We start from the raw sequence: 23577 nt of genomic DNA on the forward strand, positions 1-23577 counted from the left end.
CTCTTGCGTATGCGCTGCTCACATGCCCTCCCCCGCACAGCACGTCCCATCGTTCAACCTCAAGATCGCTGGTGGGCTGCAGCAGTGTGGAGAAATGCTGGAGAAACATCCTGCTTTACAGGAAAACTGCCAATTGCTTGAGTGGCACCTGTCAGAAAACAAAGCTTGGTAAACATTGTGGAGCAGCGTGACAGGCTCAGCTTTGGGGGAGGAGCTGTGGAGGGAAAGCTATAGGCAAGGAGGAGGGACCTGTAAGGGGGGCTCATTCAAATTTTCAGGGTAAGTCCATGGTTTTCTCAAACACCCCACTGCAGCTTTATTCGATTAAACATGATGTGTGAGTCCTGAACAAACTCATCATGTCACAACTCATGAGTTATTTTACCGACTCACAATCCATCATGTCTGGTAACCTGTTGAAGGTCCCATGACATCACTACATAAACCATTGCATGTAGTTGATATTGCTGCATTTGTAAACTCTTCAAAGATTTTCATTAAGAAAAAAAAAACAAAACGCAATTTTGTTATTTCTCTAGGCTAAATGTCCCTCCTCAGCAAAAGGGTTGGTTGCTGGTTGCTGTAATGATATGCAGCTGTATCAAGTTGACTTCACTCTGATTCACTACAACTATATTTAAAAAACCGGTCAAACGCCACGCCCCACGTGTAAAATGTGCATGATTATGCTACATGATGCCTAAAAGCTCAAGCCCAGACGAGACAGTGAGTTAATGGTTCAACTAAGCAGCAGCATGCTTCCACTGTCAGCAGGCAGGAGAACCCGTCCGTTTCCTAAAAGTCTGCTGTGCAGACTGAGTGACAGCGTAGAAATAAATTATTCAGGTAATCATTGTGCTAATATATTTTTAGCTTATTCTATTGTTGATTGAAGAGAGACATTTCAACTTCCGGGTATGAATCTTTACTGTTCACATTCAAGTTTTTTTGTCATATCTGAAATAAAATCTCAGATGTGGAAAATGTTGCGAAGAGAAAAAAAAAAAAACGTGTGTATTTTTCTTCTCCAATGGATGACATTATGTCAGTTTTATTTATAAAGTACTTTAAAAACAGCTTGCATCTGCACCAAATTGCTGGACAGTTCTCCTAAAACCATTAATGAATTAAACGCCTTTGAAAAAAACACACAATAATAAAACACATTAAAAAAGCAGTTACATAGACATTAAATAGTGTTACACTTATAGTGGGCAACTGACTGTTGCTGAGTAAAACATGTGCAATTGTTTGCTGATGTCAAAATGCATGTGTTACTATTTTAGATACAGTGAAGCGATATCTTCACCAACAGAGGTTTGCACAGCACAATGTGTTCGACTGATTTAATCTGATACAAGATATCATAGTTGTTTCAGCCCTTTTGCATTTCATACTTTTTTCGGTTTGTGTTATTTAATAACCTACTTTTTGTGGTTAGAACAGGAGCTGTCTCTCACAGAACATTTTGGTGTGCCTTGAAGATGTTTTGTAACCTCTTTGACAATCAATGGTTTAAATAAATTTTACATAATCTACTTATAGCCTAAACTTAAATAAATGTCGTCTTGCTCCCCAAATAGATCATATCTGTCCATAGAAGGGGAGAGTTATCTTGATTTATGCATATATATTTGACAAGAGCTGAGCCAAACAGGAATCAAGACCACAATCAATGGAAACGGGCAGTTGGGGTCTTCAGAAAGTATTACACAATTCAAATCAATTATATGTTAGATTTGCATGGTATTCGTTTATTTACTTTCTCCATAACTCATCAAATATGATTGACTACTAAAAGGAATAAAATGACATGCAGTGGCTAAGTTCCATACATGGGAAAGAAAATGTGAATTTACAGATTCTTCTAAAAATGAGTGGGTACAAAATGAAGGTATGGAATAGCAAAGGGGCAAACCATCCTCCAAACCATCAGAAATGCAAACACTGTATTAGATCAACTGTCATTGCTTTCTTGTTAGCTTGCAGATATAATAAACGTTAAAGATGGTGCTGGAGAGGAACTTCTCAAAATTAGTATCTGTTTGGAAAATGTTGGCTCAGATTTAAAACTCACTTGATCTGGTGGCCAATAGGCAGCAGTTTAGTTCACTCATGCGTCTGAATAATTCTCACGACAGGGATCACCCTCAGCCTGCTGCAGACCGAAACAGAATTAAGTAGGTGGCGATGTTTTAGCTTTAACTGCATCTGATCAAACTTTGGGAAGGTAAGATTATTCTTTAGAATGTATAAACCCATTTTCAAGAGGGATAAAGGGCAGTCATACTCGATTACCTTTTGACTTAAAGAAGTTCAACAAGCCTATAAAGAAGGCCAACTCTATTCTGAACCCATCTTCCAGAACCCAATAAGATGATTGTGCAAAGAAGGACTCTTCAAAAAAATTTAAATATTATGACCAACCCTAAGCATCCTCTTCACCAGACTGCTGTGCAACAAAATAGTGTCTTCAATCAGCGGCTTCTCCAAATTCGCTGTGAGACAAACCTCTACAGGAGGTACTTTCTGCCTGTAGCCATCAGCATCTACAAGAAACCCAATAAAAAAAAAACATAACATGAGTTACAACAGCCTTTAATTTCTCTTTGGGATTAATAAAGCATTTTTGAATTTAACTGAATGACGGCTGTCTGTCATCACAATATCCAATGTAGTCTTAGTTCTCCTTTCTTTGAGTCAAATTAGCATCTACAACGCAGATTTTTATTTTTTATTTTGAGTTGTCAGCAGAAAAGGGGAAAGAAACTATACCATGAAAAGGACTTATATGAATGTGTGCATGTGTTCTTGTGAATGTGTTGTTGTTTTTTTTCTTCTTTTTAGTCCTTGTGAGTCCAGGCCACACAGATCTGCAGATCCTCAAGACAAACCACCCCCTTTCCTTGTCTTCTCTCAGGTGGCACATAAAATAGCCAGCAGAACTAGTGGTCAATATTTCTCTCATAAATCTTTCGGTCTCTTAATAGAGACAAAATGCAACTGAGCATCTGGGTCGAAAACCATTGAAGGGGCGGAAAATTTGTTTCAGCTTACCCCTGGGATGCTCTCCTAGCTGGAGGATCAATTTGTTGTCCAGGTAAATGATTCGACTCCCTTTCTTTGTGTTGCACTGCAGGATAGTGAATTGTTATAGTTTTGCACTTGTGACATATATTGTAAATTACTTAAAGGATAAGAGATGGTTCTACAGTTCTGCTGAGTGGAACCGTACCTCCTTGCCTGGCTGCCAGAGGATGTTGAACCTTGTCTGTTGTTCTTTAAACCTGAAGGATGATCCTTTGTCCCAATCACCCCCCCCCCCCCAAGTGGTATTGCCTGTACTGTATTTGCTTTTAGACAATTCAAAGGAAAGTAAAACATGGATGAAATATAACAAAAGTCTAGATTACAAATTAATTTAGTTGGATGAAAAACTGTGAAGTGGACATAACAATGGACAAGTTAAAACAAGGATAAGTTTTTGTTTTTTTTGTGAAAACGGAAAATAACGTATTTAATTTGGAACATGAAACAAAAATAAACAAAACTTTGAACAAAGATGTTTGCAAACTAACACAAAGCCAGTGCTGCATGAAATAATTATAAAACAAACAAAACAAAACAAAAAAAAAACATTTAGCATTTCACCTCCTTAGAGTTTTTTTTTTTAATTGGATTTATTTATTCATTAATGAACAAATATTTTCTCATCAATCAGGTTCTCGCTTCCAGTTGACAGGTTAGATTTAAAGAACAGAGCCCCTTTCATGGACCATTTATTTCCAATTTCCACAACAAATTTTCAAGCAAATGAGATTCCAACTTTTTGCTGGTCATAGTCAAAGTTTCTTTTTTAGTTCCTTCGTTTTGTAAAAGTGTGCATAAATAAAAATGTCATTACCATCAAACCTATTAAAATTTGGAATGAAAGAGAAACAAACTCTCAATACAGATCTGAGCTTTTACTGAAAAGTCAATTCCAGCAACCCCAACTATTGTTTTAGGTAACTTCAGGTGAAATATTTTGTAGTCTGCCATTGGACATTTCCTACTGATCATTCGGGGTGTACCTGCCAAGTGGGCATTTTATATTGTATGTTACTGTGTTGCGCTGAAATAGATTGGCAACATGTCCAGGGTGTATCCCGCCTCTCGCCCATTGACCTCTTGAGATAGCCACCAGGCCCCTGCGACCCTGCACGAACAAGCGGGTATAGAAAATGGATGGCATGAATGGACTTATTTAGTACCTGTAATATCCGCCAGGATGAAATAGGAGAACAATGTACAAATGATCTTGTGCTGATTAACAGTCAGTACATCCATTATCTTTATTTGCAGGTGAAGCTTTCCCTCTGTAGAGGGGGCATCCCTTGGAATTTACTAATCCACAATTGCAAATCACGAGTAAACTTCAAAAGGCAATAAATGACCAATGACTAAACAATGACGATGAAAACACGTTTATTTATTTATTTTTTGACATTCACTGCAACACTCAAATTCCCTGGCGACACTTTAATTTTAACATAATAATTTGGAGCTTCACAAAGCTTGAACAAAATTTGTCAGATTTATTTGAAGTGGTGTAGTGAAAGGAGAAGCGGGGCTTGATAAGGTCTTTTGAATGTGACATTCCAGGCATGGTTGACTGTTTTTACACGGGCAATATAACAGCTCTCATATAACCTTCTTTTTTACTGTATTGCCATGGTGACTGCTGAGGCAAGCAGTTAATTTCATTAGAACAGCTACAGATGAAAACAGTTTGTTAGCTGTCCTTGGAAAAGAGAAACAGTAGCTTTGGAATTGCCCAATTCCTCTAAAAAAGACAGACTTTTTTGTAAAGATATGCAATTATTTTTCTTTAGTTCCGTAAAAGTCCAACTTTCAGGACAAGAACAAACTGTTTAAATCACAATTCCTTGAAAATCTCCACTGAAACGATAACATTTTGAACAATGTTACAGAAACACGGCTTCATTATATATTGCAATTTTCACTCAACCAGAAACAGTTTCAATATTTCCTTCACATTTTGAGCAGAGGTTCCCTATCTTCTCTATCAGCCTTTAACCAATCCTGGTCCTCAAGCCCCCTCTCCTGCATGATATAACTGTTTTCCCACTCCAGAAAATCGTATTATAACATGTTAACAGTTTATTATAAAGTTCTGTTAAGGTTCTGTTAAAGAAAAAAAAAAGTTAATGATCAGTGCAACACCAGGACTGGAATACTGGAAAACTTTGTTGCACAGAATATAGAAATATATCTTTTTTTTTTCCTGGAACCTACATAGAATATAAATGTATCACCACATGAAACATTCAGTTAGTAGATACAGTGTATCTTTGCAAGGCCATGATAACTCTCTTTCAGCAAAGCAAAAGCTTTACAAGAATCCTCCCAGTCAGGGACGTTTATTGTTTTAACTGATATTCCTGGAGAATCAGAACACAGATACCAGTTTGCTTGTTTTTAATTTCATAATTTTGTATTATTTTTTTCCTGACAGAAAACATATACCTGCTTCAATATCTACTTCTAATATAAACCACAACTCAATGGGAAGCAGAATGTTGGAACAGCTTTTGCTACACGGGGTTTATTTTACCATGTGCAAAATTCTTTTTAGTTTTAAAATAAATTTAGATATACTTTACTTTTTTATCTCCCGAAGAACAGAGTAACAGCATTTATGTCTAAAGAAAGCTGTTGGGTATAAAGGTAAATAAATTTGCATGGGATGAAGTCCCATTGTTATGGCGATTGTTCTGAAACAACAATTTCCCTCTGGGATTATTAAAGTATTTCTGATTCTGATTCTGATCATATAAGTATGCATGTCATTTATGATGGTCCTGTGTTACATATTGTGTTTCAGTATGAGAATAAACTCTGAAAAATTTGCATCACTCCATAGTGGGTTCGTTTTTTTAGTGTTGTCACCCTCTGTAATTTTTTTATTTCTCTATATTTGTAATATTCTGGGTTATGTTAGTTATTTTACTCCCCTGTCTTAGGTTTTCTGGCTACTTTGAGTTTTGTCTTGTCCTGTCAGCTTCTTAGTTTAGGTGTGGTTTCTGATTTATTTCTTGTTTTGAGCCTCTGCACTGATGTCTGGTCTAACTACTTACTCTGCACACCTGCCTTACTCCACCCCTGCTGTAATCATCTCTGACCGGTTTCACCTGCTTCCTCCTCCATATAAACTGTCGAGACCAGACATCAGTGCCAGGTCGTCTTGTTGAATATGGGTGAGTCTCCTCCTGCAAGTTTCTGTTATGTTTTGCTTTTGGATTTTTGACCCCCTTGTCTCCAGAAACCTGAGCCGTCCTGTTCTGTCTGTTCCTGCCTTGCCTGCCCCATTAGTCTGTTTATTTTTGTGCCATCTTTTGGATTGACGGTATTTTTGTTTTTTTTTCCCTGTTTTGCTTTTTGTTAATAAAAGAAAAACCTGAACTGAACCTCTGCTGGTCTGGCTGAATTCGGGGTCCCCTGCCTCTGATCATTACAATATTTAATTATTGCCCGGCCACATCATGCTAAAAGCTCGACACACCATTCACAGTCAATGCGTTTCCTGGGGTGGTCAAATAATTACTGCCTGAATGACTAAGAAAGGATCCAGTCAGTGCTTTGTCAGTCACTTCAAGCACTACACAAGTGAGTGACTCTTTATCAGTGCAGACAGAGCATTTGCATAGTGTAACATGACATTAAGAAATCATTATAGGTAATTGTCATGACATTTGAGTAGCACTTACATACCTTATTCAGTGGGGCATAAATGTGGTATATATACCATCTCAAATCAGGATGCTCATGCCACATAATTCTTAGACATATTTTAAAAAAAAGGACAACCTTGTTTGGCGGTTGACTAATACTCCCAAAAGGTATTCACTCACCTGACTTTGTATATTATATGGTTATAGACACACAAGGCTATTCTCATTAGTGACAGGGATGTTAAAACAAAAAAAAGAGAAGATAATAGAGAGTTCTTTATAATTTTTGGAAGGCTTTAATGACACAGGTGAAGATTTGCCTTAAAGACATGTACCTAATATATTCTATTCAGTCCCAGTAAAACCAAAGCCAGTTATCGTGTGTTGTGATAAAGTACAATTTTAGAACTCAGGGGAGTGGTTTTTCCTTTTCTGAGCTTGAGTTTCTGACATTTTTTTTATCAAAGAGTTATAATGGTCAGGGTCAACTCCTTGTCAGATAGAGGATAAACTAATCCTGTGAGAGGTACTATAGCACAGCTGCTGACAGCAACACATATACTGTGAAGGTGTCTACAGCAAAGAATTAAAAGTGAAATAAAAACACTCAATATTCGCCAACTCTAATGTAGTTGTAATGACAATATTTTAAAGTATGTGAATACCTTATAACTGTTCTGCCTTCTCTTCTAATGCTAATTGAAAGAGCCAAAGTGAATTTCCATTTGAGAGCTTAGTAAAACTAGATGAACATGGCTTCAATAAAATAATAGTATTTTTGTATATTCTATTAAATAACTAACAGACTTCATAAATCGAGACCTGAATGTAAAACATACATTTATGCAATATAATTCTGCATAAAGTTCACTTTCTGCTTGAAGTGAATATTTTCTTTTTTAATGTTTCCTTTGTTTAATCAGTTCTAACTTTGTGTCAATGCTACTAATTTTGGACCATTGTCTTGATAGGTAATGCCTCTTTTTATGTCTTGAAATAACATATGTTTACATTAAACTCAGACAATAAAGGAAATATAAAGTGTGCTTTGAGTGGGTCAAATTTCTAATATTTTCCTGAGATAAAGAGGGATAATGACTAATCTATAGTAACCTACAGTAGAACATCAGAATCCAACAGAGAAAATGAGAATGGGCAGGCACGAGGGAAAAACCCATCCAAACTAAGAAGAGCAGGCAGAAAATAAAAGTCTAAGGATGAACAATACCAAAGTGCAGAACATAAACAGACTGCAGGACCCCCAGGGAGCCACAAGAATCAACCCAACCCCCGGGGATCCTGACACCTACCTGAAATAGCCACAAAAAAGATAATAAAGAACTTTCTCATTGCATTGGATACAACATTCTCACATCTGCTATAGTCCAACTTTCTGGAGAAATGAGGAATGGAAGTTTGATTTGGTAAAATTAAATGTGGAATTGTAATGAAAGCCAACATTAAAAACAAAAATGTTTACCACTAATTGTCACTTTCCCATGTACTGGACTTACATGACATTGTTGGAATACACTTGGCAGCTGAACTCTTATTGAACTGGCAATTTTTTGCAGTTTACTTGTCTGAGGCGTGTCTCACATGATTCTGAGTGCCAGAGACTCCTTGAACTTTTGATACACATCAGGGATTAAAAAGACATTTAGTAAAGTACGGCCTGTTGTTTATAAAAAAAAGCCCAGTGGTTTACTTAGACCCACCCAGTGTCTTGTGTTGCTCATGGGGAAGGATTGCTGCAAACCAAAAACAAACTGGAAGAAATTGGCTTAGATAACAAATATTTGCATTATGTATTTATGGTTGTGACAAATTGAACTGTATGTTAGCAAATTAGAATCTGTCCATTTGTTTGGATTATATGTAAAGAACTGGATTTAGCTGATTATACATTTCTATGATTTGATATGAATTAGAACAGTTTGTCTTGTTAAGCACCTTAAAATAATATTTGTTATTAACTGGTATTAAATGAATAGACTATAATATATTAAATGTAATCAAACAGAATATAAGGGCAACTAATATACATTCTTCCTTGACTATGGACTGTACCTCCTTGAATTATAGTAATTTGCTTCTGACCTCATGTTAGAAATGAATCAAAAGATGGTAATATCAACGGAAGGAAGGAAAAGAAGCAGAGCTAATCTTGAGGACTTGTATGACTGAAGTGTCAGGTGTTTGCTAAAAGGAACCGTCTTAGCATCGCACTTCTCTGTATGCTAGAGAAGTGTGACTCATCTTAGCAAATTCTTGGTCTCTTCCAGAAACATTGCTACAACACAGATCACGGAGAAGGATTTTGGAGAAAAAAATAGTTTGTCTAAAGATGCAAGTTGGGGTTTTTTTTGTATGCTGTGGACAATTGATTGCCAATTCCCATGTGTGCATGTGAAAAAAAGGCTAAATCTAGTTGTTTATACCTGTAGTACTTTATTGGCTGTTTCTGCTGTTTTTTTTATACCTGTTTGCAGGTGAAGAAGCAGAGTCAGGAGAGAAAAGGCATAGAGCAATATAACATCCTCTGTTTCTTTTTCACATTTTCTCCATTTTAGGCATTTTGTCTCGTCTGTTTCTCTCCTTTTTTTCCCTCTTCTACCTTCCTGTTTTAGTGTCCATTTAACATAAATTAGTCCCAGCATACATTCTAATAAAGCCTATTGCATATATACATCAAACGGAGCACTACGGCGAAAGCAGTAAGGCTCCACTTGTGAAAGTAAAATCTGTTGGGCTCTTTTTGGCATTAAGACAACAATTCTTATTGCCACATTGCCAGACAGGACACTAAAAAAAAAAAAAAAAAACAGGCAAAATCCAAAATTGTTTCTCATATGGGTTTCCAACTAAGAGCTGAGGCGAAGGACACGTGTAGGGTAGGAAGAGAAGTAATGCATGGGTGCGTTCCTGCCCCCTCAGCCTTGAATGTTGGCAAACCATCAAAGGCGAACAGATAAGGCCTCACATGCTTCATGTTGGGTGAACTGACAGTGAGCTGGTCAGTAACAGATGCTGTGGCCTGGTGGGAGGAGCAGACATCGCTCCTTCCATCTCCTGTCATCCCCTGTTTCCTTTAGCAGGATGCTGATTTACACTGGAGTAGCAGCATGTAATTTGTATGACTAATGGAAGTCCCTCTCCATCTGATCACCACCCACTATCAGTATGCTAAAAAAAAAACCTGCACAATAAAAAAAAAAATAATAATCTTCGACAAAGCTGGAGTCAGACATAGAGCACATTAGGAGGAAATGTGCAGCAGAACCTCTGCCAGTAAAATTAATGATGTTAATTACTTACTTTTGATTGCAAATGTGTGGCACCATCTATTTTGTAACCAATGCTAAAATTAACTGTTTGTTGTTAATTTTACTTTTTAATCAAATTGATATTTTCCCATCATCCATAATATACAGTCGAAATGTAACGCTTACACACACTGTATATAAAAAAAACAGTTTCCAAAAATTACATCAGTCAGAGCCTCTTTTATTTTTATTTATTTTTTTTTTTTTAGAGTGTATTGTCAAAAAAAATTCTGACTGGTAAATGCCAGAATAAGCGAGATGATTACAGATTTGTTTTCACTGTCTTCAAAATGTAGAAGTTTACATGCATTTCCTATGTAGAGTTGCTTTTAAAACTCTTTGACTTGGGTGGAACATTTTTAAGAATGTTTTTGTCTTTATGTGTTACCATAATGAAATGTGGATTGTGGATATTCTTTCCCAAGTTTCCCATAACAGTTTGCAAGAATGTTGATCAATTCCTTGTTTTCAAACTGGTAAACTGAGCCAGACCTTTCAGGCTTTCACCATGTCAGCTCTGTCCATATAACTTATCTGCAGGATTGAGATCAGGGCTTGGTGATGGCCACTCCAAAACATTTACTTTGTTGTCCCAAAGCCAATTTGTAATTATTTTGTCAGCATGGGACACTGTATATTTGAAAGAGCTTTGTCGTCTTGGTTGATGTTTTGAAATTTTGTTCTAGTATTTCCACAAAACCTGTTGTGAAGTGACGTTTTCCCTCCTGCAGCAATCATAGATACAATACAATTTTGTTGGAGTTCTCTGGCTTGGAACTCTCCCACTAGCTTTGGGCAGCATATTCATTGGGTCTTTTTCTCTGGTTCTAGGATTGATATGAACTTTAGGGTTTCCTCCACTGTGTTATGTGTCTCGTGGGCCACAAGGCTAGCTAACAATTTCTGTCTCAACACGAGTAGGCCAAACCTGCTCTGTTTATGTTACAATAGAATAGAATAGAAATATTGTCCCACAATGGGGAAATTTGGGTGTGACAGTGACAAAAACACATAGACAGGATACATCAGAGTTACACGCTAGGTTAAGTAATATGGCTGAAAAAAAGCTAATTTAAAGACAAGTTGTAAAGCAGAGGAGAACCCCTCAAGTCCGCCTCCTCTCTCCTACCACTGTCCTTCATTCCGTCGGCCCTAAGCAGATGGAAGCCATCCATGTTAATGTTAGTATCTGGAATTTGCTCTTTTAGTCAAGTTTCTGTTTGCATGAACAAGCCGGCCTCTTTGTTGATGCGCTAATTCCAAATTAACACTGTTAATTCCTCTACTTTGTTTCTGAGGGACTTTACATTTCCAATGATGATGGAGAAGGCCAGTCTGTAGCTTCTCCTTCCTCCAGGTATGCTGGCTTCTCCCACCCATTTCCCTCGCCTCCTTCTTCTTATTTCACAGGATATTGCCGGCCATTCAGTCACATTAGCAGCAGCACTATTAGCAAGGGCTAACAGCTGATCCCTGGACTACACAATAGCTGTGTGCTGCCCTATTCACCAAATACAAATGCCATATAAAAGTTAGTTCCATGTAGAAGATAGTGACACGCACACACACACACGCACGGACGCACAACTACTTCATTGAACTGGATTACTCAATCATCTTTTAATTACTTTCTTACTTGGAGACATCAATACAGCTTTGAGAGGGCAGGTGATGGTTTAGGATCAAAAAGGCCACTGGGGAAACTTGGTCCGACAAGGGTTAAGATAGGACCGTGATCATTAAAATGGAAACTAGATCATACAGTTTACTGAATAAGAAGGGCGACAATTCAAATTCACTTTTTTGCAGGGGACAAAAAAGAGAGATTTCTCAAACCAAGGCACGGGAAGTTTATTTGTATAGCACATTTCAGTACAAGGACAATGGAAAGTGCTTTACATGATTAAAACATAGGAAATTAAAAATAGAATAAAAACAAGTAATAAAGTGAGTTGGAATAAAATGTAGGAAATTTGAAACTAAATAAAACATAGGAAAATGGAAACTAAAAGCAAATATGGATGATTTTAAAAACAGTTGGACTACAAACTTAAACTAATGTTTAATGTTTTGGTTAACAGTTTAACTAGAATAGTCAAAGGCAATCCTAAACAAATGTGTTTTTAATCTTGATTTAAAAGAACTCAGACTTTCAGCACTTTTACAGTTTTCTGGAAGTTTGTTCCATATAAGTGGAGCATAAGAACTAAATGCTGCTTCTCCTTGTTTAGTTCTGGTTCTGGTTCTGCAGAGCAGGCTGGAGCCAGAAGACCAGAGTGGTCTGGAGGGTTGATACACTGACAGCAAATCTGTGATGTATTTAGGTGCTAAGCCATTCAGGAATTTATATACTAACAGAAGTATTTTAAAGTGAGTTCTATGAGAAACACGGAGCCAATGTACCTCAGAACTGGGTTGATGTGGTCTATTTTCTTAGTTTTAGTCAGGACGCAGAAAGTAGCGTTCTGGATCAGCTGTAGCTGTCTAATTAAATTTTTAGGCAGACATGTAAGGACAATGTCGCAGTAAGCAATTCGACTAAAAATAAATGCATGGACGCATTTTTCAAGATCCTGCTGGGATAATATTCCTTTACTCTGTGAAATATTCTCAAGAGCAATTTTTTAGGGGGTATCAGCAAAGGTACAGTTAAATATTACGCTAAGTGTACAGATGGAACCTTATCAGTGCTGGATAGGTATTACAAAACCTGTTTGAAATGGTATGGCCAAAGTGTATTTAACAGACATACTAATAGTTCTTAATTATAAAGATAAGCCACACAGAAAAATGCATGGGACCAGAAGGTAATTATTATCATCGGAAACAGAACTGGCAAATATTTGATCGAGTAATTCAGGCATCCATAGTGCATTAGTTGATTTTTGCTCTCTTTCTTCCTCTATCTGCTCTCCCTGGTTCTGCTCTCTCATTTTTTTTCCTTAGTCTAGGTTCGCACACACAGGCGATCGCAATGCTCAGCCCTTCCCTCCTGTCAACATTCAATCGAAAAAATTAGATAAGCTGATTTCAAATGTTAATTTGTTTCATTGTATGAAAAAGTGAAAATAAATAAAATTTGTAAGATGTTTTAAGTCACTACTGGAATTTAGTTATTTGTGCTTTATCGACACAACCCCTCTACTCCTCAGATGGCACTGCTGCGTCTGTTTCCGGGTGTTCGTTGTTGGTTTAGTGGACCAGACCATTACACCAAATAAATATGTTGTGGGGATGGTATAAAGGCCATCCATTTTCCTAGATGAGTGGCAGTTTTATTGCAGTTTTGTGTTTTTATTTTATATTGTTTAAATATATGTTCCTTTAATGATTTATTAGGGGAACAAATTACGTCTTTCCCAGAATGAGGGTCCTGACGCCACGATGATTTCCGCCAGTGCTCAATAATGAAGAAACTGATGGAGTGCTGGTTAGCTACAATGACAATCTGGCACAGGAGGAGATACTGAGGAGGGTATAAATACTGGTGGAACAGGTGAGTTACATGGCCAATCATAAAAACTATGGCAAATGTCAAGTACTTTCTCAGAGAAAGTCTATTTTTTGCTGACTATTTTTGTTAATAAGAACAGAATTTAAAACATTTTTATTGGTGCTGCAGAGTTTTTTTAAACATTGTTTGAAAATATTTAAAATGTGTTTCAACTGGCGATAAAGTATGACAAAACTAAAGAAAAGACACAATTTCAACTGATGAAACTCAAAACCAATTTGAAAACAAACACATTTGCTAAACCTCACTTTGATTGCAGGAACAGTCTTTGCACAAGAACCAAACATGTATTTTATTATCTAGAAGGGCCTATTGGTTGGACGTCTCTCAACTGAGGTGTACTAACAGTACCAGAAGCTGAGTTAGTCATCTGAATTTCATAACTATTTTCTTTATGTGTAAAATGCTTGGGGATGCCATCATTTGTTTAAAAGTAATATTTTGGCTTCCAGGAAGCACTTCATAAAAGACAGAAAAGAGTTATGAAAATCCTAGCTTTGAATTGGCAACAAATCAAAAAATGGTCACCAATGACCTCAATTCAATTCTGGATCTCTCACTCAGAGGGAAATTGAAGAGGATCATATCTTATATTTGTGCATTTCCTCACCCCAAGTAAGGGCTGAGGATGGGCGCTTTAAACTGGAAATCTTAAAATCCAAATTAAAATTAATAAGAAAAAAGCCTGCAACCACATCATGGCTCCTAAGAGCTTTGATGTGGTTTACATAAAGGTTTAATCAGTGAAAGCTCAAACCTTACAATTTACCAGGAGCGGCTTCTGATTGCTCTGTCAGGACTGACAGCTGACCAGAGGAGCAACTGACTTGACAAAAAGGTCCATTTAAACTTTAACTGGGGTTTGTTATACCTTAAGCTTCTGGCATCAAAAACACTTCTACATATTTAGCATATTTAAAGCAAATAAAACTTTTCCCTACATGAACAACTATAATTGCCAAGGATATCGATCTTCAAGCATTGGCATTTATATAATGATTTTATTCATGTCCAGCACTAATAAACACATTTCACAATTTCTCACCTCTCGTTACTTTTTTGTGACCCATACATTCTGTTAGGAATGAACAAATTATGCAGTTTTATTGCACATATTTTAGATTTATAGAACCATTCTGTTAATTTCAGCTTTGCAAACCTAAAGGTCTATGATGGAGCCTGTTGCCCATAGGGGTTGTTGTTTCACAGCAGAGCCGAGGAAAATTGATTAGCTGCAGAGAAAATGTCAAGAGATGAACTGGATGATGACTGACAAAAAAGTCCTTGACATTAATATAATCCTGGTATTATTTACTACAAAGTGGTCCTGCAACCTATTTAAATCAGGAAACTAATTTGGGCCATCGTGAATTTTACAACCCTGACATTGTTTTGTTTTAGCCAGCAGTTATTGCTGTCTCCGTGACACTTAATTACTGCCTAATTACTGGTCTGGATTAATTGGCCATCTTGTTAACTGTAACCTCCAAATATTATGATAAAGCTGCAGAGCAATTAAAAGGAGATGGGCTAGAGGCTGTGGGGCTACAACAAAATGCAGAATAAAGTACAACATGTCCTCTATGGACAGAAAATGTGTGTTTATAAAGTCAGACATGTGGAAATAATTTTTAGGTGCTTGATTAAAGTACAAATCTAATGAGAAAATTAATAAACAAATGTTTGCAATAACAGGCAGCTAACCAATCCGATTCCCCACACTAATTTGATAAATTAACGGTTGGCAAATTCAAACCTAGGTGCACTAATGTGGTTTGTTTCATTAAAAAAATATTCTACAGAGCTTTGCCTGGCATTCTTTTAATTACTGTAAATTGTGTTTCTCTAGTTATTGATGAGCTTGCTCAAAAGCATACATTTATAAAAGTATGGACTGGTTCTATATTAGCAAATTTCCAGTGGTAGTTCACCGCCCACGGTTGCTTGAACAATTACTAAAATGTACAATATATCTTGTTGTTAGAAATCTGTTAGCATAAACAGAGCATGAAACACAGTTGTCGTTTTTTTCAGATCTTTTATGAAGAACCGCAAGCCATGTTCAAAGATACTTTAATGTTTAGTACTTTTGTTTGTGTGTGTGTGTGCGCGTGTGTGTGTGTGTGTGTGCGTGTGTGTGTGTGTGTGTGTGTGTGTGTGTGTGCCTGGTTGTTCATCCTGTGTGTCTCGGTGTTGGCCTGTGATGGACTGTTGACATGTCCAGGGTGATCCCTCCCTCTTGCACATTGACCGGTGAGAAAGAAAGGCACCAGTTTTAACTTTCTAAAAATATTTGACTTTTCAATGTTGGAGTTTGCAATGCCTTTTTCAATGTCATTACAAGCTGTCACCGATTTAGCTCCATAGTATAGATAATAGAAAATAGATAATGGATGGATGGCTCAATGGATGCTTCTATTTTTCCATTACACTCAGATTTTCTTTCGACAACTTCATCTCTGACCAATGCCTGTTATTCTAGTATCATGTTTTAGTATTTTTGTTAGAAGGTATGTCCGCATATTATAGCAGATATTTTGTTTAAAACCAACCCCATAGTTATATTAATCTAGGTTAATAATTGGCACCAAATATATGGACCCAGTCATCATCCCATTTTCCAAAGCTTTTCTTCATGTTGAGGATTGTGGGTATGGTGAAAGACGGGTGACAGCCTGTTTTCCTGCAGTAATAAGGTTGTAGTAAGTAGACAGTGGTAACCACTACATATCCCTAATCTGAGCCCAAACATTTTGATTTTAGGAGGTTTAACTTGTGACGAATCTGGGGTGGGGTTATGTTTTATGTCTACCAAATCCCTATTTTTTTCTAATTATAAATGGTTTTACTTTTTTATGCTTAAAAATGATTTGCAATTACTGCTATTGAAGATTCTTATCATGCAGTGACTTTATTTTTTGCTTCTAAAGCTCATAGGAGGATTTAAACCTCTTGTTTTTGGCAATACTTATTGTGACCTAAATCTTCAAAGATTGAAGTTGATTAATTCCGATATAAAGATACAGAACATAGTGTTTTTATTACTATTTTTTTAGTCTTCAAAAGGCAAGAAATGCATACTTTAAACATTATAGAGTCAGAATCAAGCTTTGTAAAATTAAAACAGAAAATGCATGTTTACATTTTACTGTTATAGATTTAGGATGCTTTAAATGCATTTGCTGAAGGTCAGATTTCTGGGTTGGATTTGGATAACAAGGGGCACTCGGCTAGTAAATCAGGTCAATGGATGTGATCCAATATAATCCACTCTAATCTCACAAAGTACTCATGGTGGGAGATTACTTTAGTGATTTACTTTAATTGCAGTGGTAAAATCCTGATTTGCCTGTCCATGATTTACAACACTGACATGAATGATATCAAGATGGACATTCTGTAAGTTTAATCAGTTTAAATTTGATCAGTTAGATTCTATAGGATGTGTTTTGGTGTAAAAATAAAATTAATCAAAGGTCTTTCAAAATCAGTTGATTCAGTTATTAGGTTTCATAAGATATGACTAATAATAATAAATAATAATAATAAATAAATTTAGAAATAAATCCTGAAAGAGAGCACACAAAAGCATGACAGATATAGGCTCTGACTGGGTGCAGTTCTGTCAGGATGAAATTAAGATAACACAGTAATTACACATTTGAATATATAATATTTATTGAGACAAAATGAAAAAGATTTCTAGAAATCATTGAAATCTGTACACAACACAAATTCCTCCATAAAACAACAGCTCAGGACCTGGCTGCAGAAAAAAACAAATAGAGTTCTAAAATGTTCTGTTATGTTTATTGTGTGTTTTGTGCACTGAATGTGTGACACTGGCAAACTGGAAGCATAAATTATTCATCCTCAATCTCTTACAGAGCTAGCTATAATTCAGCTCAGGGTCTTTTTGTTTTGATAAGGGTCTGCAGAACAGGTGGTAAACTTGGTAAGATTTTAAGATTTTTGCAGAGGGGAATGCCATCTCTGTTGTTTGGGAGATGAGACGAAAGGTAAGAGATCCAAACAGAAAGACATCAGTTAAAAAATAGCAACCATCAACATTATAAAAGTATTATATCTTATTATCCCCATGCTTTTGTCTTCTGCTTATTCTGGATCAGCAGAGGGTAACAGGTACAACAGAGAAAAAACCCAAGCATCTCACTGGGAGGCAAAATATGGTTTCTCCAGCATTTTATGGTTATGCTTCAGAGACTCGTCCTAGTGGGACGTGCTGGGTAAACCTTCAAAGGGAGGCTTCCTGATCAGATGCCCAAACCACCTCAGCTGACTTCATTTGATACAGAGGAACGGTGGCTCTGCTCCGACCTCCAATTGAAGAATGGAGCTCCAGATGGACTCTAATGCTGGACCCTGCCATCCAACAGGAAGGGACTTGAATGCAGAATCTTGCTCTTTTCAGCCATGATCCACATCCCATGACCATAGGTGATGAGCAGAAGGAACAACCTGATAAAGCGAGCACTTTAATTTCTGGCTCAGCTCTTACTTCAGCTTGAGGCCACATCAGTCTCTTCATCTCCCTCTCTATCCTGTCATCACTTGTGGTCAAGGCACCAAGTCAACTGAACTGAAACCACGACCTGGTCAAAAAAAAAGGAAAAAAAAAACATGAAAATCACAATGGTAACAAATAAATTTAGGGAGAGTAAGGCAAGTAAAGAAAGCTTAGTGGAGAGTTGTAAAAGTTTGCAAGTCAGCCCGTATGCATTTATATTTATGAATGAAAGACGTAAATTGTACTATTAAAGGTGGAAATTGTATCTGTTTCCTACTCCTAAACTGGATGCTCATTGTCCATGAGACCAACCTTATAATTGCGCCTCACTACCATTTTTTGTAATATGTAAGAACAAAAACCTCAGTTGAGACAACATAAAAATGAATTAAATAATTAATGCCCTGTGAAGAGTTTATTTTGTGGAGCATATTTTCCATTTTGTACCAAAAGAAAAACTCAACTTCCAGGTGCTTACTAGAGCAATTCGTAGACAAATGATGCTTTGTCTAAAATCCTAATGATGTACTTTTAAAATGTAAGCCAATCCAAGCTCTTTTTAGTAATTGTTTTAACCTACAAAGTTATTTTACATTTATCTGTCAGCATATTTCTTTGCTGCTTCAAAAGCATTGAAGCAACGAAGAAATGCTGGTTGAAGAGGGAAAAATTAATTGACAGTTATTTATCAACCTCTCTTTCTCTTGCTCAAACAGATGTGATGTGAATTTAAAACATATTAGCAAATTCAGTTGGAAAGAAGCAATTATTCAGATTTTCCTCTATTACACATCTCAGTAAAGTATGTTATATGCATTGTCTTCATTTATGGTGACTTAAAAAGTACATCATTGCACATATGTCTGATATAATGATGCAATTATCAGATGGCCGATGGACAGCAGATGGATTTTTCAGTTTGGACTGAGGGCACAGTTGCTATAAGTGACAATCTGCATACATGTTAAGCTTATAATTGCTTTGCTGTTGAGATTGGAATAGACTTGTGTGATGATAGCAACTGGTGGCAGGTTTCCTGCGAACAAGATATGTTACAGCAATCTTCCAGAGCGATTCAGTGCCATAGGTCTTCCAATACCTAAATTTGTTGCCGGAATGGGGATGATGTGATGCTGAGGGCAGGCATCAGAAAGATTGAGCTTTAATGCTGCTTCTTCACCCTTCAGTGTGATTCATCAGACCCAGACCAACAGGAGCAAAATGAGATTTGTCTGTTCCAGTTCGCTTTAATGATGTCATTTTACAATTTAATCAGTCCAGTTTTTATTAGGCAAAATATTCTAAGGTGACTCATTGGTTTAAGGACAGTGCTTTGGTGATGTCATCTTTAATTATGTTGTCCTTTAGAGCATATCTGTGACTAAAAGCAGGTCAATCTGTTGATTCTATTTATGCCACACACACACACACACACACACACACACACACACACACACACACACACACACGCACACACACACATACATATATATATATATATATATATATATATATATATATATATATATATATATATAGACAGTCAGAGAGCGAGAGAGAGAGAGATAGAAGGGACATCTTGTTGAATAGTTGAAACACACTGTGGAGCTCATTATCAGACTAAGAATCCATCTTATCTTTATTAATACCCTTTCAACCCTTTGTCATTTTGTCACATTACAATCACAAATTGCAATCTATTTTACTGGAATTTTATGCAAAAGAGGAAAACAAAATATGTGTTTTTCAACGTTGATAATAAACAGAATATTTGTGCTGTTCATTTGAATTCAGCCCCTTTCCTCAGGGAAACCTAACAATACCAATTGCCTAGATGTCATCTAATTAATACACAGTCCATCAGACAGTAATTTAATCTCAGTATAAATATAGCTATTTTGTGAAGGCTTTCAAGGCTTGTTAGAGAACAAATAGCATGATGGAGACCAATGAACACATCAGACAGATGTGGATAAAGCTGTGGAGATGGGTTATGTCTGGGTTAAGCTATATAACAATGTGACAAGCTTTGACAGCATTCCGAAACATCTGAAAATGCAAAGGGTATTAGTGAAAAGTAAAGGTACTGCTAGACCTTACTTTGTGCACCTAAACCATGAGTCTGCAGTCTGCAACTCCAGATCTGGCTCTTTAGACCATACACAATGGATCTTAAGATTTGTTGAAAGTTTGATATTTTGTGTCATTTCATTGGTTCTTTAACCTAACCCTAGCTATGAAAAATGTACTTACTTTTGTTGCAATGAATATGAATCAATTACACTAAATATTTTGGGCTGTAAATCAGTAAAATATAATAAAGCTCGGGGGGGGGGGGGCACTGTAAATGTCTGTAATTTTTTTTTTTGGTAGTGCTGTTTTACAGCTCTACCGTTGCTTACCACCAGGAAGAATCCTTCTTATTGATCTTGATTAGAGAAGTCAGTGCTCACTCACCTTTTTAATACAAAGCTTTGTATTAAATGCACTGCAGCAAGCGAGGTTGCAGAGGCTGACTGTTTCCCCATCTGTCCCACAGTAGGCTCTTTTTGTAGTGCTTGGAGTGCTCTCCGTGAGCCATATGCAGCCTGTGTGATTCTATGCGTGATGTCTTTGACTAAATCCCTGTTGCTAGTGCTAGCTTCAGTGGAACATCTAGTCTTTATGCTGTGTAGCACCATCTGTGCCGTTTTCTCATATTAAGGCTTTCAAATGCTTTCAAGCAAGATTGTTATTCAGGCTATTTTCTATTTTTTGTGATGACTGATCTGCTTATTTCTCCAACCCCAGAGAACAAGATTAAAGATTATTTTCTTTGCTGTCCAATGTACCCCGTATTGTTTGTCTTAAATAAATAGGGCTTTTTAATGGGCAGCAAGTATAGTGATCGGTTTTAATGACTGGCACTCAGCTTGTTGAGTAATTCTCATGAGGGAAATAGATATTGTGGTCCTGTTTGATTTATTCGGTTCTGTGTTGTGTTTTATTACGTTGCTGTTGCCAGACAATCATTGATTGTGGACCTGCTATAAAAGAGCATAGCTGTCAGCCCCATGGCTGTGATCTGAGCTCTCCCTTGACACCTCAACTTGCTCTCTTTACTCCTTACAAGCCTTCCTTCATTCCTTCAGGAAGAAGATTGTATGTTTGTTCAATTCCTATTGTCATCACTCTATTACAATACACCAGTAGTAAATGTGTGCTCATGTTGAGGTAAATATTGATCAGAGCCAGGCAAACATAACACTCCCCTATCTGTACTGCCTGTCTATCATGTCTTTTGTTAACACTGCTAATTATATTTGTTCAACCAGATATTTTATCCATTGGGGGAAATATCTCCTTTTGTGTGCTATGTTAAGCTCTGCAAACCAAGGTTTAACTCTTCAATATTTTTGGTGTGTATGTGTGTGTGTGTTGTGTTAGTTCAGGTTTAAGTTCCTTGAGTTCTGATCCTCATGTGCATTTACTGAATTAACTTGATATTTAATACACAATATAGAAAATCTCAACCTTTTTTCCTCACTATCTGACATTAAATCAGACTAAACTTTTCCATCATAAAGGGGCGTAGCATAAGCTCCTGGATTTCTGTAGATGTCTGCCCCCTCTGGCGACAAGTTGAAATGACACTAGTGTAGAAGAAAAGCATTTACGTCTTTTGTTTAAAGGCATAATGTCTAAAGTATAAAGTTATATAAGTTTCCATTTTGTATAAAGTTATCAATATCCAAGTTAGCCTGTGTTCTTTCGTTAATGCATCAATTATGGTGGAGACTTAACTGAGTAGCCAGGTGAGTGTGTCACACACCCATGTGCATGCCCAGAACATTTGGCTCAAATCACTCTTTATAAATTTACTAATCCAACCTATCGAGGATAGTAAAAAGAGGATAATTGATTTTACACGTCAGGCATGTATGAAAAAGAATAAATAATACTTCAAAACTTGCACTATGCAGCTTTAAGGTCAAAAAGATTGCAGAAATTATTTGTAATTGGCAAATGTCAGAATAATGTACAAATGTTTTAAGAGAATTCTTATGTACCTGAAATTTAAAAATGAACATGCAATTGATGTTTTATTTGGTGGAGTTGCCTTTAAACTGTATAGCTTGGGTCAACCATTTGGAAATCCTCCCAGGACATTCTAAGTATAATTTGCTGGAAATCTGGCCCATTCCTAGTGACCGAAGTGGCAAAACATTGCTCAAACACACCTCTGCAGCTCTGTCCACAAATTGTTTATAGGAAAGTTTTTTGATAGACATTTCAAAGCATTGTTGTTTTTTCTCCCTTGAGCCACATTGTAACTAGTTTTGTGGTATGCTTAATCATTGTGGGAGAAGTGGTCTAGTGGTTAGAGAGCCAGGTGTGTTAGAGAGGCTGCAAAGATCGCTGGTTTGAAACTCAATCTGTCACTCTGGGTCCCTGAGCAAGGCCCTTGACCACAGACTGCTCCCCATGTGCCAGTGTTGGTAGCACACTGCTCCCTGAGGGGTGGGTTAAATGCTGAGACAAATTTACCCTGTGTGGGACTATAAAGAAAATATTTATATTTATGTACTGTACATTTGGAAGAGTCATTTGTTCCCAAGCTTCCAGAGATTCTTCTCAATCTTTCTTCATGATACTATCTGTTATCTGAAGTGCACCAGCCCGTCCTCCAGCACCCCCACAACATGCCAAACACTTCAATTTCAGATTCATCAGACACAGAAAAGTCTGTCTCTGAGTGAATTAGCAGACCGTAATATAAATTGTTCATGTTCTTTTTGAAGTCTTATTGTGTCTCTGCTCTGTCTTCTGTAACCCCCAGTCGGTCGAGGCAGATGACCGTTCATACTGAGCCCGGTTCTGCCGGAGGTTTTCCTTCCCGTTAATGGGGAGTTTTTCTTCCCACTGTCGCTTCATGCTTGCTCAGTATGAGGGATTGCAGCAAAGCCATGTACAATGCAGACAACTCTCCATGTGGCTCTACGCTTCTCCAGGAGTGAATGCTGCTTGTCGGGACTTTGATGCAATCAACTGGTTTCCTTATATAGGAAAATCTTTGACCAATCTGTATAATCTGACCCAATCTGTATAATATGATTGAACTTGACTTTGTAAAGTGCCTTGAGATGACATGTTTCATGAATTGGCGCTATATAAATAAAATTGAATTGAATTGAATTGAAGTAATGGCCTCTTTATTTCTGAACAGGAAAAATCCCCCTCCCCCCTTAAGACACACATTCATTGCCAGTGAATGCAATGCAAACAAAGTAGATGATTTTGATATCTGGGTTATTGATCCTCCTCCACACCTAATTTAAGGAGGTTCATCATTCAAGACTATATTTCTAATTGATTTTATGTCAAAAAACGTTGGAAATATGTTCAATGACTATGATTTGTTGAGTTTACTTTATTCCGAGAAAAAATTATCGGTGGAAGTTCCTTCATCAAAAGTCCACTTTTAATTAGTCATTC

The sequence above is a fragment of the Fundulus heteroclitus genome, chromosome 4 (assembly GCF_011125445.2).
Source record: "Fundulus heteroclitus isolate FHET01 chromosome 4, MU-UCD_Fhet_4.1, whole genome shotgun sequence".
NCBI lineage: Eukaryota > Metazoa > Chordata > Actinopteri > Cyprinodontiformes > Fundulidae > Fundulus > Fundulus heteroclitus.